At 37.9% G+C, this 27,380-nt stretch overlaps 1 protein-coding gene across 16 annotated transcripts in view; it reads left to right on the top strand.

The window, feature by feature from the left end:
• The window catches only part of SIPA1L1 (signal induced proliferation associated 1 like 1), a 446,735-nt gene that overhangs the window by 287,366 nt on the left and 131,989 nt on the right, over positions 1-27,380 (top strand). For 2 of the 16 annotated variants that reach the window (XM_057318468.1, XM_057318465.1), the window contains one exon: positions 19,622-19,985. The exons of 13 other annotated variants lie outside the window; for them this stretch is intronic. The gene's annotated coding sequence lies outside the window, so the exon portion shown is untranslated. Of the gene's footprint in view, positions 1-19,621; positions 19,986-21,846; positions 26,346-27,380 lie in introns of those variants that run through there. One more of the 16 variants, XM_057318470.1, reaches the window with a different exon arrangement.

Raw genomic sequence — 27,380 nt, 5'->3', positions numbered from 1 at the left:
TCCATAATTTCTTTAGTTTGGGGATATTGAGGTTGCTTATAGTTCTTTCATTTTCATTTCATTTCATTTCATTTCATTTCATTTCATTTCATTTCATTTCATTTCATTTTCATCATGCTAAGTGTACTCTTTAGTCCCCCTCCCCTATTTCTCCTTCCCTCCCACCCAGTAACCACCAGTTTGTTCTCTATAGTTAAGAGTCTGTTTCTTGGTTTGTCTCTTTCTTTTTTTTCCTCCTTTGCTTGTTTTGTTTCTTAAATTCCGCATGAGTGAGATCATAACACAAAACACCATATGATCTGGTGTTTGTCTTCCTGACTGACTTATTTCACTCAGTATTGTCCTCTCTAGCTCCGTCCATGGTGTTGCAAATGGTAAGAATTCATTCTTTTTTATGGCTGAGTAATACTCCATTGTGTGTGAGTGTGTGTGTGTGTGTGTGTGCGTGCATTTTCTTTCTCCATTCATCTGCTGGTGGACATTGGGCTGCTTCCATAGTTTGGCTATTGTAAACAATGTTGCAGTAAACAGGGTATATTTTTTGGCTAAATATCCGGTAGTGATTACTGGATTGTAAGGTAATTCTATTTTTAATTTTTTGAGGAAGTTCCGTACTGTTTTCCACAGTGGCTGCACCAGTTTGCTTTTCCACCAACAGTGCAAGAGGGTTCCTTTTTCTCCACATCGTCACTGACACTTGTTTCTTGTGTTTTTGGCGTTAAGCATTCTGACAGGTGTGAGGTCCTATCTCACTGTGGTTTTGATTTGCATTTCCCTAATGATCAGTGATATTGGGCATCTTTTCATGTGTCTTTTGGCCATCCATATGTCTTCTGCCTGCCTTTTTAAAAAGATTTTATTTATTTGAGAGAAAGAGTGTGTGGGAGAGGGGCAGAGGCAGAGGAAGAGAGAGATCTCAAGCAGACTTCCCACTGAGCACGGAGCCCCATGCAGGGCTCAGTCTCACGACCCTGAGATCATGACCTGAGCCCCAACCAAGAGTCGTACATTCAGCTGAATGAGCCGGTCAGGCGCTCCCTGCTCATTTTTAAATTGGATTGTTTTTTGGGTATTGAGTTGTAACAGTTCTTTGTATATTTTGGATACTAACCTTTTATTGGATATGTCATTTGCAAATATCTTCTCCCATTCACTAGGTTGCCTTTTAGTTTTGTTGATTGTTTCCTTTTTTTATTTTAGTGTAGTCCCAGTGGTTTATTTTTGCTTTTATTTCCTTGCCTCCAGAGACTTTTCTAGAAAAGTGTTGCTACGTCCCATGTCAGAGATTACTGCCTGTCCTTTCTTTGAGGATTTTTATTGTTTCAGGTCTCACATTTAGGTCTTTAATCAATTTTGCGTTTATTTTTGTGTATGGTGTAAGAAAGTGATCTAGTTTCCATCTTTTGTATGTTGCTGTCCAGACAGTTTTCCCAACACCATTTGTGGAAGAGACTTTCCCATTGTGTATTCATTCCTCCTTTGTCAAAGATTAATTGAACATACGGTTGTGGGTTTATTTGTGGATTTTCTGTTGTATTCTATTGATCTATGTGTCTCTTTTTATGCCAGTACCATACTGTTTTAGTACTACTGCTTTGTGATGTAGCTTGAAAATCTGGAATTGTGATGCCCTCCCCACCCCGTTGTGTTTTTCTTTTTTTCCAGATTGCTTTGGCCGTTTGAGGGCTTTTGTGGTTCTATATAATTCTTTTCTACTGTAAATAATGCCATCATGAACATTTTCTGTATAAGATTGTGTCTTTTGGGTTATTTCCTTGAGAATGTTCAGGAATAAAATAGCTGGGTAAAGGTGTCTAAACATTTTATAAAGGCTCTTGGTTCTTATTTCTAAACGTTTTGTTTTTGTTTTCTTCTAAACTGGTTTTTACTCCTTCCAGTAGCCAGTGAGCACATTTTATAAAAAAAACAAGAACAATTCCCACCCCCAAGAAACCTCTTCATTTGTGTTTATTTACTGAAGAGAAATATTTTTTAAATGTTTAGCCAATTATTTATTCTTTTCTCCTTTGTTAATTGCCTATTACCTCTTCTTTTCCCAGCTTTCTTTTGGAGTCTCAGTATCTTTTCTTGATTTACAGTGACTGTTCATAGATGTGCAGTATGTAAACCTGTATTGTATTGTAGTTTTCTTGCTGGTTTTCGATTTGCTTTTTAATACACAGCTGTCTTCAAGTTTTATGCAACCAAACACATCAGCCTTTCTTTTCTGATTTCTCTCGTTACTTTTATACATAGAATATCTTTCTCTGTTATGTATCATTTCCCCCCTGCCATTTTATTATAGTTTTAGTTAAGTTCTTTGCACTCATTGATTTCACAAGGAGGTCTGCTGTTTGTGAACCGGGGGGACGTTGTTGCCCATGAGGTCGCTGTGGGTTGTGTTCTCTGTGCTTCTCTGCACAGAGGACCCACTGAAGCTCTCTGTTACCTTCTGAGTCAGGTTCTCCATACGGACGTGCCTGTTTAACTCACAGGACTGTGGGCCCTTGTGGAGGTACTTTACTGAATACAAAGAATGAAAATGAACAAAGTAAAATAAAATTAAACGGAAGTGTTGATGGACTCCTACTTGAGTTCATACTTGGTTTAAGAGGCCCAGCAATGAAAGTTGGCTCCTGTCAGGTGTAACTGATACAAAGAAACCTACCTCACTTTGCCATGGGGGGAATACTGTAACATTAGGCTTGCAGTTGACTGCCAGATAGAATGTAGAATATTATTTCTGGCTTGTTTTATGATGAAAACTACTGATTTTCTAATTTGTACAAGTTCAGTTTTTAAAAAATATGTAACTCATCTGAAATGAAAATACTTCCAACTTGCTGGGAAATGAATACTGCTAAAGTATATTGTAGGTAATTATTAAAAGTATTGGTTTGTGATATGTTAATGTTGCCTTTTGTGATTCTTAAGCCAAAATACCCACTTTCAGAATTAATATCTTTGGTGGCATTCCAGGTACAATAGGTCAAAAAAATATTGTATTGAATTCAAAACCTAAGTACCGTATGTTGCTCTTACGCCATGTTTACTTATTTATTGTCTCTCCCACTAAATGTAAACATTTTTAGGGCAGTGACTAAAGCAGATACAACAGTGCCTCAGGTATTTGTTGGATAATAGATACTTGCAAGTGAATACCAGGGCGTAGACTGAAAAAATAGAGGGAGAAGCAGTACTTTTGCTTGAGTGTCCAGAATGTACCAAGCATTGCACTAGATACTCACTGTTCTTATGACTGTCTAGAGAACCTTGCTTTTCTAACGATGAACCTGGTTTTTACCTTTTCTGTTAATTTTCTGGATACATTATGAGCCGTAGGTTGTTAGGAGACAGGAGGGAACTGGACATGTGGAGAGTGCCCACCAGTTTGAAGGTAGACTTTTGTTCTGAGAGAAGGTGTGTCAGGAGCCTCAAGGAACCACAGCCTGTGCTTCCATTTAACTGACTGTGATCGCAGTGGTCCATGGAAGGCTGGGCAGAGCTGGCGGGTGCTGTGGGGTTGGCATACACGCACACATAGGTGATTTGCGCATGAAGGTTTAGTTTATGAATCTAAATAATCTAAGTCACCTGCTTATTTTCTGAAGCATTTTAAATGTATGCAAACCAGCAGCTGATGCCAGCATTTTCATTTTCTGCTCAAACTTCACTGCAACTTCACTTTTTGTAGAGAAAGGAAAAGCAAGATAAGAAAGTATTAGCAGTTTTTCTTAATGTGCACTGTTCATGGATTTTTTTTTTTTCCCAGTGACATTGGACTCCCCCAAGAATAATTACATACCAGGATACCAGGATTGTGTCAGAACATTATGAAAGATCACGGTGCCATCATCTAGGACTGTAATAATCTTCTAGAGATAGCCATGTGAGATAGCGTAACCTTTTAATTTATCTGACAGATTAATGTAGAGTAATCATTTGGTTACTATAATCATTTGATTACAATCAACTTGATTTTTTTAATCAAAGAATTTGGACTTCATTCCTGATTCTCACTAGAATACTTTGAGCCTGATTCACCTTTATAAATAATAGAGTTTTCTGCTTTTTTTTTTCCATACTGTATGTAAAATTTAATTTTGGGGATCTCCAAAGCAGGTTTTCTAACTGTTGAAAAACAAGAAGCCAACTCCCATTTAAAGTAGGAAAGAATTATGTAAATTTATTTTTTGGGTGAAGATTTGTACCATTTTCCTGAGCAAGATTTGACGTGGAGTACTTTTCTTGGCTAATCATTAAAATATAGGCTGAAAGAAGGAGACTTCTTTATTAATACCCCAAATTTATACTTCACATGTAAGATTTTTCATATATTTTCTAGTGGACTCTAATTACTGTAGGAACTTAATTTAGAGAAATATCTTTAAGATCCTATTATAAACTCCCACTTATTTATTCATTTGTTTCTTCATTTCTTTATTCTCCCTACAACCTCTTGTTTAAATACCTTTGATCAAAATAGCTTTTGGTAAAAACTAAATGGCAAGTATTTATAAATAGGAATCACCTTTATGCAGATTTCTTTCTTGTATCAGTTAGGAAGATGATCTGCTTCAAGCATTAGAAAATCACTCTAGTGGTTTAAGCAAAGGAAGTTTGTTTTCTCAATAAAGTCAACACTTCCAGGTCTGGTATACATGCTCAGGGATGCCATGAAGGGACCCTGGATTTTGTCCTTCATTCTATTAGTGTTTTTTCTCAGGCTGGCCTTTGTTAATGTGAGATACCTGTTGCTCTTCCTGGCTTCCAGTACTTCCAGGAGGAAGAAGGGGTGGTAGGCAAAGCCATGCTAGCCAAATCTGCTAATTGTCTGCAGGCGTCTGCTTACTTCTCATTGGTCAGAACTGGATTCTGTAGTTACCCTAGACCGGTCACTGGCCAGGGGGCCCCAGAGTCCATGACTGATTTAGAGAATTCCTGCTTTCTCCCCTGGGGCTAGAATAGAGGATGCCTACCAAGGTGCTCCATGGCTGCCTGAACAAATGGAGAATCTATCATTAGGAAAGAATTGGGAGGGTTAAATTTGAGGCCGATAATGGATAATGTCTGCCATACCAGCTGGAATGAGTACAATTTGTACTAAGTAAGTTTAGAAAACCTGTGCATTTTCAATTCCCTGGACCCCTTGATTTCTGGGAATAACTTTATAGATAGTTTTTCAAAATTTCATTTAAGATATTCTTATCTAGTCACAGCCTGTCGTTTTCATGGATGACTCAGATATTAGGGCAGCAAATGCTGTGTTTTAGACTCTTCCTTAATATTATGATGAAAAAATGGGACTTTAGGGTAATACTCTAAAATTGGATTTTGAAATCTGTTTGAAGAATTTGTACTTATTAAAAGGAGTTTTTAGTAGCTATCTACAGGATTAATTTTGTCTTCTTTGTGATTAAAACCTGAAGATGATTCGCTTTCAAAATGTAGACACAACAATCACTATATATACACAAATTCACATTCTGCTTTTTAAGTTTAATATTATATCATGTTTCCCTTGTGGTATTATGCCATTTTAAAAATCCTTTGGTGTCTTAATTTACGTAACCATATTCCAGTTACACATTTAGTTTACTCTCATTTTGTGCTATTAGTAATGCTTTCATTTACATCTTTATTTGTATAGATTGATTTTTAATGTTACGGATTATTTTCTTTAAAAATCCCCACATTTTAATGACTTCTGAAGCAGTTAGCTAATTGCATCCTCATAGCATTGTACTAAGGAATTAGTTTGAATTTTGTTTGGTATGGTAGTAAAGTGAAACCTTTCTTATATTTTCTTTTCTTGTGAATGGGCTCTTCCTGTTCTTTTTCAGTTTGTTACCGTTGTAAAATTACACATTTTCACTTTGGAACATTTGTTAGCCAGGTGCCGGCACCTCACATACAACTACTAATAGTTTCTGAACAATTCGTGTAAGCTGTTTATGTGATTATATATTTTATTCATAATATATACATACTACTCGTTTGTTTCAATCTGTGTGCCTGATACTGTTAGACTCCAGCAGTACTGTGGTCTCTGTAACAGCTGTTGTGTCCATGATATCAAAAAAAATAACAGTACATTTGTCTCGTTTTTTTCTAGTATTTGTGTCATTTCACTTTAGATCATAGGAAATCATCCAATTTCCAATAATAATTTATGGGTTTTTTGTTGTTGTTGTCTTAACAAGTACCTTTCCCAAAAATAGAAGCCATTTGTGTAGAATTCTTGTATAGAATTTTATTAAATTCCTACTTTGTGTCTACTAAATAATTATGTACTTTTGTTCTTTTTTTTAGTTATTTTTATGTGAAATACCAACAGATTTAATATTGCCTAAAATTTCATTTGTGTATGTTGATAATGTATGTGAAGTTTTCATTACAGTGCTTGGCAGATAGTAATTTCTCAGTAAATAAAATGCAAGAGTTCAGGTTTCTTTTCTCTGATATCTTGAGTATTGAAATTGGGACCCTGTTTAACTTAGAATTGATTCGATAACCTGCCAGCTTTTATTTTACGTTATGGTTGGTGTTTTGCATGTATTTTTTCCTATGCATATGGAACACATAATGCATGATCTCTTAATTAAGAAATTAAAAATTCTTCAAGTTGGAAAGAATTTTCAGCTATTTCTGTAACTCATATTTGGGAAGCATTTTATTGATAATTTTTTGTTTCTTTTTTGGTTTTCTTTTGGTATCCGATTCTTTATAGTGTTTTGTTGGTCTTTTTTTTTTTTTTTTTTTTTGGTATTCATTCTTTATACTGTTATATTTTAATAGGAAATCACCTGTGTCCTTGCTTATTCATTTTCAGATGTTTAAAAATAATCACTGGTTAATATATATATAAATTTTTTTCCCTCCAATTTGCTTCTCTTTTATTTTTACTTATATATTTCTAGGGATATAAAGATTTTATTTTTATCAAAAAATCATGTTTTAGATGTATTTATTTTATCATTTTATGTTTATAGCTTATTAAGTTTTATTTTTTTCTTTATATTTTCCTTTACTTTTCTGAAGGTTATGAGTTGAATTCTCAGTTTATCATTTGTATTAAAAGTTATACATTTATCTCGGTATGATTTTGGCTTAATCCAATAGGTTAGAAGTTTCACTTTTTAATTTTCAGGAATTCTAATAGTTTTTTATTTTTTTGAATTCTTTTTTAGAGAGAGAGAGAGAGAGAAAGAACAAGCAGAGGGAGGGGCAGAAGGAGAGGGAGAGAGAAAATCTTAAGCAGACTCCACTCCCAGTGCAGAGCCTAATGGGGGCTCCATCTCAGGACCCTGAGATCATGACCCGAGCTGAAATCAAGAGTCGAATGCTTAACTGACTGAGCCACCCAGGGGCCCCTCAGTTTTCAGGAATTCTAAACAGCGTCTTCTCGTGTTTCAGTTTGCTCTTATATGTAGTTATTGTTTTGTTTTTATTGGACATGCCTAAAAATTAAACTTTGATCCAAGTATGTAGACTAAGTTTTTAAAAATAATCCAGTTTTAGGTTTTTTAAACTATTGGCTCAGTTTATATATACATACCATAGACAGTGAACTGACTAGAAAGGTAATTCTGCTTTTAGGGCATAGAAGTCAGGGTAACTTTGTTTCATGAATTGCGTCCTTCATTGTCTCTTGTCATTACTGCACACACTGGGTCTGTATGACACTGACCGCCGTGCCCCCTTTCCTCCCGCTCTTGGCAGAAATGTCCACGCCTCACCTGACCTTGTTTAGAACTGGGATTTCAACACTCATTCTCTCTTCTGCTTTATTCTTTATATCGTTTTGTAGCATGTCAAAAATATTATTTATTTTTTGTTTGTCTCTCTCCCTAGACTGTAACTCCAACGAAGGCAAAGATTTTTGTCACTTGCTTTCAGTGCTGTAGCCTGGGTATCAAGAATAATGCTTGTCTAATTAATAACTGAGTGTGATTATTTTCACTTGATTTCTCCTTTTATGTTTTAGTTTTTTTCTTGATGTCGTTTGTTACAACTTGACGTAAAATGTCATATTTTATTACAGATGTCTCTTACATCATAGCACCAGCTTGATGTTTTCATTTTAAACTTGATACCCAATAATTTGCCTTCTTTGTTGTTTTTTAATCCAGTTTTGTAAAATATCGCCTTTAAAATCTTCTGTCGTCTTTGGGCTTACACATTTTGAAAACATGTTGGGAGTTTTTGTTTTGTTTTATTACAAATTGGGGTTCTTTCTATAAGCTGAAGTAATCTGTTTTCATTTTCATATTTATATTACTAAGTATTTTTAAATCTGAGGATCTATATGATAGTTTTAAAATCTTTGACCCCTTAAGAATTATTATCAATTCCTTTTGATATTTGGACCATGATTTGTTTCCTTTTATACCTTCATGTGACTTGGAGCATAATCTCTGGACCAAACCATTTCTCATGACCTATTTATGTATTTATGTATTCTATCCATGTATTATTTATGTATTCTATCCATGTTCTGTATCTTATCATAATTATTCTGTATGCCAACGCAGTATGTTTTGATTGATTCCTCACTGCTTTAGCACCTGTTCTTTTTTACTGAAGTACTGTCTCCAGGCTTTGCATCCTAGCTCCCTCCTGTTTTATCTTCAGGAGTCAGCTCTCTCTTCTCTCCGTGAAGCCTTCCCCCCGCAGACCTTAAGTACTTCTCCTGGGCCTTCTCATGCAGCGTGCCTTCCACGGTCCCTGATACACACTAAGTGCTGAATAAATATTGCTATCTCTAGTTTTTATATTATTATTTGTTTATTATTTATACCACAGGATGGCTAGGCTACCTGTATTTTTTCATTTTCCTCCTTAATGCTATTTTGTTTTGTAACTTACAAGGTAGTTGCATCTTTTTGTTCTCTCTTCTCTAGACCCACTTTTCTTGGGCTTCATGTGAATAAATGATGTACTTTTTTGAGTTTTTTTTTTTTTTCAAATACATGGAGGCCTGCTTTATTCCAACATGTACTCCGCTTAGAAATATGAGTGATATTTCTTTCCCTTCCTTGTTGTCATCAGTTTTTAAATTTTTTTAAAAGTAATCTCTACAGCCAACGTGGGGCTCGAACTCACTCCCTGAGATCAAGAGTTGCTCGCTCTACCAGCTGAGCCAGCCAGGAGCCCCACAGCATTTTATCGGTACTTTTCTGTACCCCAGTTCCTGATTTAAAGGTACCTTTCTGTCGTTTTCTTTCATCCTCTGAATCATGCCCTTCCATTTCTCTTGGTAGAGAGGGTACTTGGATTTCACATCATCAAACCGGCAAAAATCAAAGGCTATTGGAAGAATGTCGAGAAATGGGCCCTCTCTTGAAGAACATTAGTGCTTTTCTATTTGTTTCTGTTTTCTGTCTTAGAGTTTCTAGTTGGAAATTATTTTTATTCTAGAGTATTTCATTTTCATATATACCCTAATGTCACTCATTCACTTAATTTCTCTGACGATTTTCCCTTCATGTTATTGTCCAATTTTTGTTTTACTTACATCACACAACTTTGTCATTTGGGTCAGGGTTTCTTTTTTGTCTGTTTTCTAATTAAGTCACTAGGTCTTGGAGACCTAGTCTTAAAAGAGACTTTTTTGAATTCATTTTCTGTTTGTGCTCTCAATTAGAAAGATCTTGAATTTGGTTTTGGGAAGGAGGTGGGTAGCCCTGACTAGTGGTTTCATTGAAGGTTAGATCTTTCATTGATGTTATAATCAAGTCCAAACTAATAGCATTTCAAAAGTACTTTTGAAAAGTATAATCCATCTCTTTTCCTTACCAAAATCATACCAAAGGTAATTTAAGAACATAACCTAAAGGGTACTCCGTGCCATATGCTTTAGTGAAGATAGTGGGCTGTATAGAGTAGTGTCGTGTTTGTTAGCTGACAAATCCTTTACCATTGCACAAATACCCATATATGGTAAGATTTATTCCTTCTTTAAATATTCTGACATATTTTCATGACTTTCTTACTGATCTCTCATTTGTTTTAATAAAGATTATGGAATGTATGTTATTTTCTTGCATATTACTTCCAAAGTAATTGTGTTTTTTAAAAAACTACTTTATAGCAAATATTTATAAAGAAGAAAATCCTTTCTTCCAAAAAATCAACTATTTCAACTATTCAACTAAATCAACTCTTTTATTTCCCTTGTATTTGAAGTCCTTACGTCTTTGCACATAGAAATATATGTTTACAAAGTAGAATATAACATGTTTTTTTACTCAATATTGTATCTTAAATTTAAGCCATGTTAACAACTAGCCAACTCAATAAGGCAACAAAAAGGAAAAAATTATCATTTTGCAAAAAATTAAAGAGAATCATTAAATTTTTAATACTAATAAGAGCTTAATAAGATTCCTGGATACGAAATAAATAAGTCACTAGCTTTTAAGTATACTAGCAACACTGTATTAGAAAATGTGATTACATGAATGATCTTAGTCTGAATAAGAAAATATTATAATGTACCTGATAATAAATATAACTAATGATAAGCAATGACCTTTAGATTAAAAGATCTTAAAGAAGATCTATATAAATAGGAGCTATATATGTTATTGAATGGGAAGACTCAATATTACAAAGAATTTAAAGTTTTCTAAATTAACATAAATTTAATGCAATTCGAAAACAAAGCAAAATGAAAGTTTGCTATGAAACCCGACAAGAATGATACTAAAATTAATTGAAAAGGAGAATTAATGGGGTCAGCAGGGCTTATTATAATATTATGATATTTGAATTGGTTTGGCATTGGCAGATAGAAAAACACACCATCCAAACAGGTAGGGAGACCATAAGAAACCTCTGCACACATGAGGACTTGTGTTTGGCATAGTATTAAAAATCAGTATAGAAGGAGCAGGCAAAAAATAATGGCAGGACAGAATGGTAAAATTAAAAATATATTCCTATAAACAAATTTTGGATGAATTAAAGACATACATTTTAAAGAGAGACTTTTTGGAATGCCTGGCTGGCTCATTTGGTAGACTCTTGATCTCGGGGTAGTGAGTTCTAGCCTCACGTTGGGCATGGAGCCTACTTAAGAAAAAAAACAAAAAGGAACTTTGCAGCTTTTAGAAGAATATATAGGAAAACATCTGTGTGGTGTTAGAGATTAGAAGGATTTTATTTTTTATTTTTTTAATTTTTTAAGTTGGCTCCACGTCCAGCATGGGGCTTGACTCATGACCCCGATATCAAGAGTTGGATGCTCTACTGACTGAACCAGCCAGGTGCCCCAGAAGGGTTTTTTTTGAGCAAGATACAAAAAACCCAAAATATAAAGGGGAAGAGTGATAAATTTGTGTTAAAAATTATAAATGTGTATATGAGAAAATGCACCTTAAATGAACAGAAAAGGTATGAGAATGCATTCAGATGCATATGAAGGATCTCATGAAAGATCAGTATCCACAGTATATAAAGAAATCCTACAAGTCAATAACAAAAGTTGACAAAACGTAAGTAAATAAGACCAATTCATTTAAATGAATTAAAATTCTTACTAGTTATCAGGGAAATGCCAGTGAAAGCAACAAGGTGACATTTTATACCATCATACTGGCAGTAATTTAAAGGCAAAGATGGTGGAGCAAGTTAGGTCCTATTGTTACTGTTGGGTTATAAAATTGTTTCAAGCACGGTTGAGAGCAGTTTGATGTATCTAATAATGTTGAAAGATGCTCCAACTGGAGGTTTCAGCAGTTCCCTTTCTAGAATCCTTTAGAGAGACTCTCACACATCTTCCCAAGGAATATATAAAAGCAGGGGCCATTCTTTCATTGTAGTAACAAACAATTGGAAATAATGTAGATTTCACTCAATAAAATCTAGCATATAGAAAGAATGGAAAACATACAGAAGTTATTATAAAGGCTGTATATCTTTTTGTATCAACACGAATAAATCTTTAAAAACAATTTTATATGAAAAAAGTTGTAAAAGGATGTGTTCCAAATGATACCATCTGTATAGATTTCCTAAATACACAAAATACTTATGGGAAGAGTACATAGCATCTTTGGGAGAGAAGTTTCTTTAAAGAATCTATGAGTGGAATGGGATTGATATTTTAGCTGTATTTCTAACATTTTCTTTCTTTGTACTCTGAAGCGAATTTGGCAGAATATTGATATTTATTAAATCCAGACGATGGGTAATAGGTATCTCTATGTTTTTGCATGTTTCAAATATTTCATAATTGAAAGTTTTCCGTTTAGAATAATAGCATCACAGCCCCCAGTTAAACTGACATGACTGAACATACACAGTTATTTCCTTCCCCTCCTTAAGCCCTGTGCCTTATTAAAGAAATATAAAAAGACATATACAAAGACAAATAAGAGAAAAATAGAAGACTAGAATTATCAACATAGTTTTGGTCAGCAGAGAGGGATGGATGTTTTATAACTAATTTAATGATGTAGACAGAGCTGTGAGTGAATGCCTTTATACAGGGGTTCTAGGGAATGTTGACATTGTACAACCCCAGAATTGGAGGACCCAAATTGCTGGGAAGATCGGAGAGTTGGGACTAGTAGGTAGATACTGGGGTCCCTTCCCTAACCTGGTATAATCATAAAGCCTCCAGAAAGCAGGAAGAATTATTTGAAACATTTTTTGCTGATCTTGGTTCTTGGAATGCTGAACACTAGACAGGAAATGGAACTATTCTTCTCTAGAAAACCTGAAGTGTATCCTAAAAATGACCTATATACACCTGGCATTTGTGGGTTCCCCCAGTATCAAGGGAAAACCCTCTGTGTGATTTAAACTGGGGAAGAATTTATGGAAATAATATTTAGTGACTTGCGGAATCACTGGGAAGGCTGTAGAACTAGGTTTGGAAAATGGGTGAGAACAGGGGAGGCCAAGTGGCTAAGAGGACACTGAGTCACAGAGAAAGCCAGTGTGGTGCTGCCCCTGAACACTGAATGTCCAGCTTTCTGCTGCCACCACGGGCACTTCACTGAGGGCACTACTATGCACCCTAGGCACTACTGCTACCACCACTCTCCATGTAAATGGATTCACTACCCCCTTGCTTTCTCCAGGTACTACGTTTCAATTCAGAGTTCAAAATGTGCATATCTCATTGGCTGAGGGGCAGGTTGTCTGTCTAGACCCTATCTGTAAGAATGTCTGGTTAAGTGACAGTGTGGCATTTGTAGCTTCTATTGTGGAAGACAGACACTCTGTATAAGGCAAGGATTTAGGAAGAGAGCTCTGAGACTAAACAGATGCTAGACAGTTAGAATTATATTTTCCCCTATGGTTCAGTTTCCACAACTAAAACAACTGGGTACCTAACCAGTCCCCTGCAGGAAAGTTTATGTAGTAGTCAACAAGCTCTGCTTCCATACAGAGCTTCAGTCTTCCTTTTTAATGCCTGAATATTAAATATAAAAGGATAGCTAATGATAACAGACATAAGAGCAAAAGCCTTCCAAGTGAGAAAGAATGATCACAGCAAACAGAAGAAAAGTATATGTGGGGGAAAATATAGATACTGGATACGAAGAAGAAGCTTTAAAAATTAGTTTAACATTAGTGGGGATGAGACAGAGTTTTGCAATTATGAAATAAAAATACAATTTATTTTTTTAATGGAAGCAACAGTCATTGAAAACAATTTTTTTTTTCCGAATTGAATCCAAGAGTCAATACGAAATATTTAATAGTATGGTTGGAAAATGAAGGTAAAAAAATTCTCCCCACTACTTGAAAGAAAAAGAAATGGGTGTTGGGAGAGAAGAGATAAGCAACTATTCAGGAATTCAGGAGATCCAGTATCCAATAAATAGAACTCTCAAAGTGAAAGAGAAAAGGAAGGAAGGGAATTATTTAAAAAAGAAAAGAAAAGAAAGAAAATTTCACTTAAGTGAAAGACATGTTTTTATCTTTTAAATTTTCTTTTAAAAAAGATTGTATTCATTTATTTGTCAGAGAGAGAGAGAAAGAGCGCGCAAGCAGAGGGAACAGCAGGCAGAGGGAGAAGCAGACTCCCCACTGAGCAAGGAGCCTGATGCAGGACTTGATCCCAGGACCCTGGGATCATGACCTGAGCCAAAGGCAGAAGCTCAACCAACTGAGCCACCCAGGCGTCCCGATATGTTTTTATATTAAAAGGCTTACTGAGTGTCCAATACAGGATTATAAAAAGACTCACAGAAATGCTACTCAAATATTTGAGAAGATCTTAAAAACTTCCTGAAAAAAAAACAAAACAAAACATGTCATGTATAAAAGAATAGGAATCAGAATATCACTGTATTTTTCAGTTCCAACAATGGAAGCTAGAAGATTAATACCTGTAAAATTCCAATGGTGAATGTTTTCCTATCCAGAGTTCTGTACCCAGCCAATTTGTCAGTTTAAGGTTAGACATGCCAGGTCTCAGAGCTTCTACATATGTGCTTCTTCTTAGGCAGTTGCTGAATGAAGGTAACGGTCATCAAAACGAGGGAATAAACTTAAGAATGAGGGAGATGTGAGATCTGGGACGCATGGGACCCATCATAGGAGAGGAGAGAAGGGACTGTCAAGATGATAATGTTGGGGTGCTTCTGAGAATGCCATTGCAATAGACCTAGTGATCAGGCAGGTCAGATGGGAGTGTAAGGATGGAGAGCTCGAGGAGAGAGGGTTCCAGGAAAGAGAAATGGAATTGATAGGGCATGTGTTGTTTTTAACCATCTGGAAATCAGTAATGAAAACTTTTTTTTCTTCTATTGTTGAGTTCAGGGAAAATTAAAGGCATGTATATAGAAACTAAACAAATGGGGAAAAAATGAAGCAATTATTAACTCCGGGAAAAATAAGGGAAGCAATTAAGTAAATATAGCCATAGTAATACAGATCCTGCTCTATGTATAGCTGTAATACACATGTGTACACACATGCACATACAAAAATATGTACGTAGCATGGGGCAAGGGAAGAAAGGAGATACTAAAGTATGCTTATTTCTCATTTTCCACAATAGAACTTCAAAAGATAATATTTAAGATAATAAATCAAGAAATAGCAGTATGAACATGTTATTAAGGAATATGAGAATATTGGAGAGAACAGTGGTATGAATCGAAAGGGGTAGCTCCTGTGAATGGAGAAGATGGGATAAAGCACTCCGTTTTGGGTGTTTTTGTTGCTTTTTTTTTTTTATATGTCGTAGTACTATTTGCCTTTAAATATTGTATGCAGTACTTTGATAAAAATGTAAATGAAAAACTAAATAGCATAGCAATGAGTATCTTTGCACAGTAGGTTTTCCTTCTGTAGATTGTAAAAATCAGTTCTCAGTGTTTGTTGTCCCATTTGTTGTCATATTCAAATGTGGATGTCATTTATCATTAAACTTCTGTGGGAACTAAGTACCCTGAAGCTAAACAAGGCACAACCCCTTGCCTCATGGCCCCTCGTGGCTTAGTTGGTGGTGAATCAGAAAACCTTGAAACATTGGGATATTTTGTATGATTGTCTTTTGGAAACCAAGGACTTGGTGGCAGTGTTAGAGACTCGAAGAGAAAGAGTGGATGCCTAGAGCTCACAAGGAATGGAGAGTCTGGCAGAGATTCCAGGGCCTATTGGAGAAATAAAGATCAGAAAGAGCTGGCCAGAGTGTGAGGAGTTCTGGGGCTCAGTAAAGGAAAATCCCTTCTGCCCCTGGACCACTATACATTTCCAAATGTTGAAAGAGAGATTACAGAGCCCAACATTATGCATATTTTCTGGTTTACCTTTATTTTGTCTCCCCTGAAAGGGTTTTTACCAATTTTTATTGCCCCTGTCAAGATAAGGATGTCTGTTTTAACTGTGCACCATTAATAGTGAGTCCTGGCATTCTTAGGATTTTTCCTAATGGGTAAAAAATAATGTAGTGTTGTTTTGATTTGAATGTCTTTGATGCTTATTATACCCATGATTATTATAACACTAGTTAGGCCTTTTCTTGCACTTGTGTTCTGTTAAAGAATTTTCTTTATTCTAATATCCTTTTTCTTTTAAACTTGTTTCAACTGCAATTTTGTCAAAAAAAAAATTCAAAATCAATTATTTTGTCAGAAAACTTCAATCTGAGAATTCCTCATTTTTATTGCCAGCAGAGCTGGTGTTAGAAGGTAATGATGCATAGTAAAGTGATAATTTCTTTAAAGTAGAGAATCCCTGTCTTGATTCTGAATCACCGTAAGATACGTGCAGTACTCTCAAGGGATGCTGTGTGAAAGGTAACATGACAGCATGGCAGGGGCTGGGGTCGGGGGTGGCCAACTGCCTAAGAGGGACTCTACTGAAATGCAGTCTTGAGGAGTAAGAGTTGAACGGGATAAAGAGGGGTGAGTAGGAACAAGCCGTAAGTGAGGGAAGAGGCGTCCCAGGACAGCTTGCCACTTGGTTTCTCCCGAAGGCTCATTTAAGGTACATTCAAGGAACTGTAGCTGGATCTCTTTCCCTTTGACTGGAGCTGAAGGTTCAGAGTATAGAGACAAGGCTGTTCATTAGAGGGCTCTACCGTGCATTTGGGAGATTGTTCTTTTGCCTTGAAAGTGGTGGCAAGTTAACGTGAGGTTTTAAGCAGAAAAGTGTGAGTGTTGTGCTGGCATGCACTTGATAAACACACAGTACTGAATAGGCAGAGTGATGACATTTTAAAGTGTGAGTGCTAATGTGGACACGCAACATGACATCGGAGGATCAAACTTACCATTCCAGCTAGGGGACTCATGCCACTTTGTCACAAAAAGGAAAAGCACGGCCAAGAAACAGAAGAAGACTTCCGAAGCCTCAAGGTTTTATCTTTGAACACTTGGTTGATTTGCATTTTAGTTAGCTTTTTTTTCTAGTTTGTAAACGAAAGTTAAAATGATAAAGTTAATAAATTTGAGGGTAACGTGAAATCTAAAAACAAGCCCAAAATCCAAAACCAGGCTCATGGATATAGAGAACAGATTGGTGGTTGCCTGAGTGGGGGGATGGGGGGTGGGGTGAAATGGGTGAAGGTGGTCAACAGGCACAAATTTCCAGTTATAAAATGAGTAAGTCATGGTGATCTAATGTACAGCATGGGGACTGTAGTTAATAATATGGTATTGCATATTTGAAAGTAGCTTAGGAGAACAGAACTTGAAAGTTCTCATCACAAGAAAAAACTTTGTAACTGTGTGCTGACAGATGCTAACTGAACTTACAGATAACATGCAATCATCATTTTGCAGTATATAAAATGTTGAATCATTGAGTTGTATACCTGAAACTAACATAATGTTATAGCAGTTACATCTCAATTTTTAAAAATTTAAAAATTTAAAAACTTTTAAATGTAAATCTCATTTAGAAGTCAGGGATTTTTAAGTTTGGGGGGAATCAATAAAAATAATTTTATTTGAGGGTTATGTATAAATGTGTATGAATATTTGTATATGTACATAATTAGTAAAGAAAAAAAACCTGGGGAATATGGTGTGCATTGGTTTAAAAAAAGTTATTTCATTCGCTCTTGCCTTAATTGCTGTTGACAAGTTGCCAGAAACATTTGTAGAGGGCTCCTATTTTCAGAACCAGGATATATATATATATATATATATATATATATATATGTGTGTGTGTGTAGTTGTGAAGTGTTTCATCAAGTGTTTTATGTCAGCTTGGCAAGGGGAGGTCCTCTGCTTCCTCTGGATGCAAGTAGATTCTTTTGTTCTTCCCCATCCACCCCTCTGCCGTGGTTTCCTGGTTCTGTGCTGGATTAAGTCTCTTCAGAAGTGAGCTGTCCCGTGACCTGGATCCTTCCTCTCCTCTGTCCTTATCTTTCAATGCCTCACTTACTGTGGGTGCCCAACCCACACAGTGTCTGGAGGAATACACAAACTGTTAGGAGTGGCTACCCTTGGAGTTGGTATTGGGGTGTCCTGAACAAGAAGATATATTTTTCACTTTTTCAGTACTATTTCCATTTTTTTTTTTAAACAAAAAGCATATAATTCATTCACTTAGAAAACAACATTGCAAAAGGGGGCAGCAATGGGGAGACTTGTATGGGAGAAAAATGACATGGTGCATAAAAGATGATTATCTTGACCATGATGAATTTGACGGTGGTTATTTGTAATTACTGGTTTCTGTTGTCCTTCCTACCTGTGCTGTACTAACTAGCCCTCCTTTTTCCTGTGAATGTGTTTATTTACTGGGCTAGGATTTTTAAGAGCTGATTCTGTTGTGCATCAGTTTACCTTTTGGTGATTTCATTGTGATGGTGCCTTGTCCAGTTCCAACGGATGCACTTCTGGTTGCTCTTTTAAAAGATTTGCTCATTTATGTGGCTGTTTTTCATGCCCTTTGATGGTAACTGGATAGAAGAGAAGAAGGTCAAGTTGCTGTTATTTTTCATTCACTTCTGTTGTTGTCGTGAAGGCTCGTAAAGAGAGAAAGATGAAGCCGAAATCTATAAAATTTTGGTTAAGTGGGCTTTCTTCCCCCCTTGACCTGTCTCCCTCAGCAGATATTTATGAGATAACCATACCTACATTTTAGATTACAGTGTGAATTCTATTATCTGTTAATTTCGCTTCCATTTTCACTGAGATCAAGTGATTTTTGTTCCTTAATGATTTAATTTCAAGGATATGAGCTTAGATGCTTTTGGGATTAAAAAAGCCCTCAGGAACCTAAACATCTAATGGGGGAAAAAGGCCGAACCGTGTGTAGGGTTAATCACCAATGTCAGAAAGAAGCAGGAGGAGAGGCATTTTTGGGGGAGTGGGTGTTCTAGTGCAAGCAGCTTGGCTGAGGAATCAGACCCTAGAGCAGTGACCCGGCCTCTTCGGAGCGGCAGGGTCTTCACACGTGAACTTCGTGGATCGCACCTCCCAGCAGTTGCTGTGGGGAGTAAGCAGGGTTGTGCGTAGAAACTGGTGCATCAAGGACGCTCAGACTGTGGTTAAAGCTGATGTCGGCAGATTGCTGAGGGGCGTGTCCTGGAGGAACATCACGGCCTAGCTGACAGGGTAGGAGTCTGGCCGTGAGGAAATCTGGCTTCACACGGGGGCTTTCCCCCGTTTGCCTTTGGTGAACTTGCAGTTTCTTTCTTTTTTTTTTTAAAGATTTTATTTATTTATTTGACAGAGAGAGAGACAGCCAGTGAGAGAGGGAACACAGGCAGGGGGAGCGGGAGAGGAAGAAGCAGGCTCCCAGCAGAGGAGCCTGATGTGGGGCTCTATCCCAGGACTCCGGGATCACGCCCTGAGCCAAAGGCAGATGCTTAACGACTGAGCCACCCAGGTGCCCCTGAACTTGCAGTTTCTGACCCTGAAAGACCCCATGTGGAAGAGGGAGGGTTGGCACTTGATATTCTTTCTCGCAACTCACAGTTTTACATTCTGAACGTGAGGTCAGAGAGGGATACCCTTGATCTGAATCAGTCATCCCATAGATCTTTATGGAAAGGTGCTACTGTTTGTCCCGAATTCCGGGCCTGAATCACGCAGTAACAGGGTGGTGGCTGAGGAGTCATGAAGGTTCCCAAAAGATAAGTGACTTGACCACGGTAGCATTTTAAGGAAGTTAATCATCAATATTTTTCTCCCACTAGGTGTATTTCATACCGGAGTTGGACTTCAAAAGTAATAACTGAGGCTACAAAGGGAGACCTTTTTTTCTTTTATAATATATTTTTGAAGTAGTTTTCTGCCATAAATCCTTGGCCAGTCCAGTATTTACTGGGAGCAAGCCCACTGGATATGTCATATGCAATCTACTTACCTCTCTGAAAATGGAGGTGACCTCACGGGGTGCTCATGAGGACTGGAGGCACAAACCCGTGTTGGACAGTGAAGTAGATGGGAGTCCTGATGCTTCAGAGCCCTGCCGGGAGAGCTTATAGTCAGAACTGAGGCTGTGATGAAACAGACAAACGGACCATCTGCAATCTCTATGGAAGGAAAGGCTAAAGCAGTGTGCGGTGATTTTATGTTTTAATTTTTTTCTTTAAAAAATAGATTTAATTTATTTGTTTTAGAGAGAGAAGGAGAGAGAGCATGAGCAAGGGGAGGGGCAGAGGGAGAGAAGAAAGAGAGAATCGCGAGCCGACTCCCTGCTGAGCGCGGAGCCTGACACAGGGCTGGATCCCACCACCCTGAGATCATAACCTGAGCCAAAAACCAGGAGTTGGCCGCTCAACTGACCGAGTCACCCAGGCGCCCCTTTAATTTTTTTCTTTTTAGTCTTGGTCTTTGGGTGGTATTTTAAAATCTGCTAAGTGAAAGATGGTCACTGTTGATATTACTCATGATTAACAGTTATTTGGATATTAGAGTTGTATGTAGAAATAACTTTCTCCATTCTTCTTACTGATGCTACTTTCTACTCTTTTTCTAAGCTAAATTTACATGTGCTTTTTCAAGTGCACTTTCTTAAATTCTTTGGATATAGATATTCAATTGAGAGAACCACCATATCTCTATTACAGCCACTTGTGATGTTCTATCTTACTGAACCCTCTGGATTCCCATGCTTCTCTCCTCTGTTCCAGGTGCATTCGAGGGACTTGAGGGTGGACATGTTCCCTCTATGTCGCTTCCTGGGAGGGTGACAGCATAGTGCAGAGCTCCATCCGGTGCCCCGGTGTCTACGTTGGCAGCCTGACAAGCTGTCTCAGTGATGGGGATTCTCTGCTGTGGCTCCTCGTGTCTGGATCAGAGGCAGCTTTCATAGCTTATCTAATTTAAATCTGACTTAATACAGTTCAGACCGCTTTTCCTTCTGTCCCCAGAGAAGGTCACTACTATTAGATTCTTCCTCTCCAGGTTACAAACAGTTTCAGTTTCTTGAGCCATCAGTATCTCATAGCAGAGTCAGATGGTGACCTTCTTTACATTGAGCCTGAATCTCTGCAGAAGGACGACTGTGAGGACAGGAGGTGAGATGTCTGCGAATGTGGGGAAAGTAGATGCGCCCCAGGAAGGGGGGTGAGTGAGTGGTGGCCGCCCAGCCTCACTCCCGTTAGGCAGCCTCAGATGTTTCTCCAGCCCTGCTGGGCAGGAGGGGACTTTTATACCGATATTAAATTTAAAGGAAATCATCTGTAAATGAGGAAGTGGAGGCAGTTGTGTATGAAGTAATTCATCCAGTCTGTAAATACTGCTGATCTTATAGTCTTGAGTACTCTACATGTCATGTAGCCCTCTTTGATTTCGTTTAAATCAGGCAATTTAGTGCAAGATCGTCCCCTATGAAGGACCTCACATCTGTTGAACTTTGACTTGTTTGGTGATGTGAGTGGTTGGAGCTTTAGCATAGTGCAGTATCTTATAATTAGTATTCAGGTGCGTGTTCGTTGTACTACATGCCCAGGTGTTTTGTTTTGTTTAGTAAAAGAATGATTATTTCTTTCTGTTTCTAAAATCATTTCTAAAAAAATGATTTTTTTCTCTTAAGTTTTTTCTTCTGATTGTTAACGTTATATATGCTTACTTTAGAAAATAAATAGTACAAGTAAAAAAAAAGGGGGGGGGAAGAAAAAAGAAAGCCCAGAAGTTATTCTTAATTCAACTGTCTCAAGACAAGCATTGTAAATTCTTTGGGGGAACTACTCCCTTTGGCTTGTGTATATATCTGCATGTAACTTTTAAAAAAACAGCTATATTTATAACGTATATACAATTTTGTTTGTATCCTAGGGTATTCTAAAATTGGGCATTCTTGTCCCCAGTTACGTTCAATAGGATGCACAGTATAAAAATGTTCTATTTTTTAAAAAAGTGAATCCAGGGTCATATCCAAAGAAATATTAGTTTAAATAAACTAGGGTTTTTTTTTCCCCCCATGGAATCTTTAATCTACTAAAAAGTACTATCATGTCTTAAGGGAGGTGATATATAGTGTGTCCCTGCCTTATTTAATTATGGGACCCTTTTCTGTGGATTAATGACTTGCAGAATTTGAAGCAGAATTTGGGAGAAGCTGGCAAGGATTTCCCCTTGCATATGAGGCATTTCTTGGTTATTCCCCTGGCATCCATTTTTCATGTTCCCCTTTCCCTAGATCATACTTGGTATTAAGTGGTTTAGTACCAAGTTGTGTTTGATAATCAGCTGTGCAGTAGTAGGTCACAGTGTACAGTATTGATGAATACAATTTTTATGTATTTTAAATGAATATTAATGTACAAATTAGTACATTAAAACACACACTTGCTTCACTGTTCTGCTCTGTTCTCTTAATATCCTGCTGCCAGACATGGAAACGCTCAGTGCCCCTGATGAGTGGGTGAGCTCCAGTTTCTTTTCCTTGAAAGTATTCGTTTACTGTACCTCAAACACCTATTATTTTCCCTCTAATGATTCTGATTCACTGTTACCCTCCTACTTGCTACCTTTTACTTTACTTTCTACTTTGAGCTCCTCAAACCTAGCTCTTTGGCATTGTAGCAATTGCTTATTACATAAGTTTTAGTCATATTTAAGTATAAGAGATAAATGTTCCCATTTATTTCTCTCCTTCTTGTTTTGCCAACTGTTGAATCATTTCACTGCTCATCAGTAACTCCACCATATAACCTGCTTGGTACCTGCTTCGTTCTGTCATCCCTTTTTTGCCATCAAGCGTTCTACCAAGTTTTATTGTTTCCTTCGCTAGGCCTTTGAAATGTAACTTTTTTCATTGAACTTTTTTTAGTTAGGCAGGTGGGTAGGAGCCAGATGTTAGTTCTTGCTCTGGCCTCATAGACACATTTTAAGTTGCTTTCTTATCTCCAAATTCAAATGTAACTTGATCCTTTGCATAGGTGTCTATATCCCGTAACTCTTTTACTTGATTAATTTCAGGCCAAGTTTTTTTAATCTACTTCGTCTCCATCAGTGGTGTGTTTTTCAGATAGTGAACATTTTGGAACAGGAACTAGATTTATCAACCCTGTTTCTCCCAATTCTTCCTGCTTTTTGTTGAAGGGACAGAACGGAAATGAAAAAAGGGGGAAATTCCTGTCTAAAAAGTTATGTGCTGATTCATAAATCTTAAATTACAAATGACATTGCCCTGAGATGTTTGTATGTGTTTCAAGCCCTCTTGAAAGAGTGAGACAGACCTTCCAACGGAGATGTTACTTTTACGTAATGTGAATGAAATTCAGGAAAGCCAGGAAGGGATGTAAAGGAAAGAGTTTACCTTACTTGGTTATCTTAGCTAACCTAATGTTCAAGGACTGTGAGCTTATGTTTCTATTTTAAAATAAAGCTTATTATTACATTGTAAAGTATATTTATTTATGGGCATTACTAAAGAATATTTATGGGCATTCTAAAGCTATATATACAACTTTGTAAATTATTTACATTGATACCTTTATAAATACTCAAATTTCGTAAATACCGGTGGAGGAATCTAACAACATCCCATTGTGGAACATGGACGTATTTGTTGAGAAGCACTACATCTGTTTTGGTGAATATACTGTATTGTTTGGTAAATTATTTCAGGATAGAAAGTATAGTTGTTGGTTTTTTTGGTTTTTGGTTTTGTTTTTGTTTTTTTCCTTCCCACATTTTCTTGTGTACCCTTTAAACTATTTTTTATGCCCTTGGCACAGAGAAAGTTTCTCATGTTGTTTCTTTCGTTTGGTTCCTTCTATTATTTATTGTTCTCACTTCCTTATCACTCATTCATTTCTTGGAAAAAAATTTTTTTTCCATTTTTCTGGTAGTTAATTCATTGTACAAAATGGGTAAATAAGGAAGCGATCAAATGAGTACTTGCATGTATTTTATCTGGAGTTTAGGAGAGAGGGTCATGCATGGAGATTTGGAGGTAACTGCACAGAGGTTATATCTGAAGGTTCAGGTACCTGTGACATCACCAGAGTGTACCGGCCACCACGCAGCATCTCCCCACGTAATTCCCTTATTCTGTCTTCATTCAGTTGCACAGGCAACTATGATCCAACCAAGTCAACAACAGCCTGCTTTCCAGAGTAATATTTTTACTTGGGTGTACCCATGCCTGCTGTCTCATCCTAACGCACTCAGTGCTCCTGTACATCCCAATACTAATACCCCTTATAGCCCCCTCAAAGTATGAAGGATGGTAAGAGAAGCCAGCCAAGGATGCCACTCTGGAATCACTAGCTTTTCAGTGGAGCCCACCCGTGGTATTGAAGAGTGAGCAAAAAGAGAAAGGCAAGAGAAAATGAAGAACATGGTTATCATGGAAATCTCGAGAAGAGTGTTTTAGGAAGGAGGGAGGGATCAAGAGGTCAAGAGTGTAAATGTCTCAAGGAGCCAGAATGATAAGGACTGTTTTTACACATATAGCTTCCCTTGAAGGAAGGGATTGTTTCCTCACATGCCCCTGGCACCAAGTGTGTGGTCAGTACTCAGAAGGGAATTGAGAAATGCTGGGAGTGATTTAGAAGAGAGGAGGAAGCACTTCTGGAGGATTGACATTATGAGGAAAGGATGGTGGGTCCCGTTGTGATAGACCTTGAGTGATGAAAAGATTGTCAACCAGTAAGATTTGGATGCATCTTCTCCTTTTCTGATAGAATTTGCGGGAAGTCGCTGAACCAAACAGTGGGTTGGTATTCTTGTTAAATGGGTCTGCCATAGACTCAAGTAGTAGTACTTAGAGGTGGAGAATTAAACGTGTACCAAGGAAATTTCTGTATAGCGTGCTCTTTCAACAGATGGAGGTGATGTGCTGTAAATTAGTGTTGTTCTTCTATTTAACTCTATTGCTTTTTACTGTATTTAATGATGTTTAAGCAGGTTTGCTGATAATTAAGAGAATTGCTAATAATTGTCAGCATATGTTTGCTTTTCTCTCAATCCTAAGGAATAGGTTTTAGGTGTTATTGATCTGTCGTAATATTACACACATGGTTGACATCTTTATTTTTGACTAGTTTAACAAATGCAAAACATACATATATTTCTACATATACTAGTGTCTGTTCAAAGTTCATATTGCACTGAAAGGGATTTGATGCTATGCTATAAACAGGGATGGGGAGAAAGAGAGGGAGATGGGACAGAGAGGGAATGAGAATAGTAAAGAAGGTCCTATGACAGGAAAAAACAGAACAAAACAAAACCCTGTTATTTAACTCAGTTGTCTGTCTTCCAGTTCCTTGGTTTTTACAGATCATTAAACTGTGGGTACGCTCTCTCCCTATGTGCCCACCTATATTTTGAAATTAAAAGAAAACATTGCATTGTTTCATAAGATGTAGCTGGAGTCTTGGCATTTCTTTCAAACTGCAAAGTAATTTTTATGAAATATAAGATTTTTAAAAACTCATTAAAAAAATCTAGGAAGCCTTTGAGATGGTTCTGGAAGAGGAGGTCTGTGGCAGAGATAGCTCAGCCTGGGCTTTTCCAAGTCAGTTCTGTTTATTGTCTTTTAGTGCTGGGTTTCAGTCTCCTCCTACAATGGATACAACTTCACATATCCTAAAAAAGACAGTTCTGCAACAAACTATTTTCTGAGGGAAATGAAACGTGACAAGAATGTCTTTATCCCTGGTGGCATTCGTGTGTTGGCCTTTTAGAGACTGAAAGCTCTGGGAATAGATTTATTTGGATTTCTCTGAAATTGTGAGAAATGGTGAAAATATCTGATTTTTTTATAAGAATCTACTTAGAATTGTTCTTTATGCTAGTGTATTCTCTGCTTGAAAGATATTTCATTGAAATCAACAGCCCACCTCCCACCCCCGCCCCCAGTTACAAAATAGCTCATAAATTCTAGCTTTGGTTGTCTAAAGATTTTCTTCTCTGGAGATGGGCTGGAGGTTACTTTGCATTTTGGCTCAGTTGGCTGGTTTTCCTCCCATTTTATGTGGAGCACTCCTGGAACCTCTGCTGTGGCCACATGTGCTGCCCCTCCTCTGCCTCTGGAAGCAACAGTTAGCACGTTATTCCACGTGAAGGCTTACAGTTCAAGAGGGGCACGCAGCGTTGTGGATTGTTAAGGAAATCAGAGCAATCTGAGGGCAGAAGTTTCTAGAGAGCTCAAAAGCCAGGTTTAATTAGGTAGCGGTGCAAAGCCTTTTAACCCCTTTCACAAAAGCCGGGGGAGGAGGGGCCCGAGTGAAAACAATTGGCGTTTATCTGCCCGGCCTCCCGGCCCAGCCCCCGAGCCCAGCTGGAGCTCCGCCGGCCCTGCATTCTGCAGGCAGCGTGCAGTTTCTGAAACTCCCCTAAATGTTCCAGCCTTTAAATAGCAGCGAGTCTTCTAAAATGATGCTGCGTACTGCAAGAGAAATTAAAGCGGCTGCCTCGGAGGCAGGAGGCCGACTCGCGAGATGCTTAATTATCGTGGAAGTAAGTGCTTGTTACCGCCGAGCGGAGTGCAGCGAGCGCGGGTCGTCCTCGGGGTGTCAGCCGTGATTTGTAGACAATGCAGCCCTGTCAGCCCGGTGCTGGTTCAGCAGCATCCTTCCAAACGTGGATTTGGCAAGAATTTAAAGGCCACCTCTTGTGTAATTTGTGGAGCCTTGGAAAGAGGGTCCCTGCCGTTATTTGCAGGATGTACGCAACCATGCGGGGTTTTGTGCTCAGAATGGGTGTCTCTTGCCTCCTGACTGACGGGCTCACGACGAAGTTGGTGTTCTTCACCCGTCACCTGCACGGATGCTAACGCTTCTCTGTCGTCTGTCGGGGAATATGGAGAGGTCTGTCCAGAGCAGCATTTTGTTCTGCTGTCTTCATAAATCGGCACCGGAGGGTGGGGGAGGGTGCAGTGCGTAAGGAAATGCAGGCGTTTTGTTAATTAGCAGAGTGTTCCAGCTTCCAGAGTAGGCTAGGGAGAGCCGGGGAAGAGGTGGTGGTGAATGCGGGATTCATCCGGAGGTCTTCCTCGCGGGGGTAAGTGATAAAGTGAGGGAAATTCGGAGGAGTGGTAATGGATGTAATGGCTCCGGGAAAACCCGGTTTATTTTCTCTCTATTGGATTTGCTCTTGCCAACTACGTTAAGCGTTTGTAAAGAAACCGAAAAAGCAAGCAGCGTTTTGAAATATGAAAGATGTTAAAAAGTGAGTGTTGCAGGGTACTCGATAACGTGATTTTCAGTCTTATTTAGAAACTGACTACACGTTGCTCTAATTACTGAACTCCGTTGGTCGTGTTGCGAACTTCTGGTGGGCACAGTGGTTGGTGATGTTCTGCGTTACTGGAGGTCGGAGCCTGTACTTGGTCCGTACTTGGGGTAGGAGCCTTGATGTCTTGGAACGAGATCCCCACCCCCTCCCTCCTATTACATGAAACAGTTCAGTGAAGCTGAAGTATTAATAGTCTTTCAAAATATGTACCATTTGATTTTATTAAATGCTTTCACTTTCTTTCAAACCTGCTTTACT

This window comes from Ursus arctos, unplaced genomic scaffold (genome assembly GCF_023065955.2).
Source record: "Ursus arctos isolate Adak ecotype North America unplaced genomic scaffold, UrsArc2.0 scaffold_25, whole genome shotgun sequence".
NCBI classification, from domain to species: Eukaryota; Metazoa; Chordata; class Mammalia; order Carnivora; family Ursidae; genus Ursus; species Ursus arctos.
Note: the sequence above shows the minus strand (reverse complement) of the source record. Positions and strands in the feature narration are given on the sequence as shown.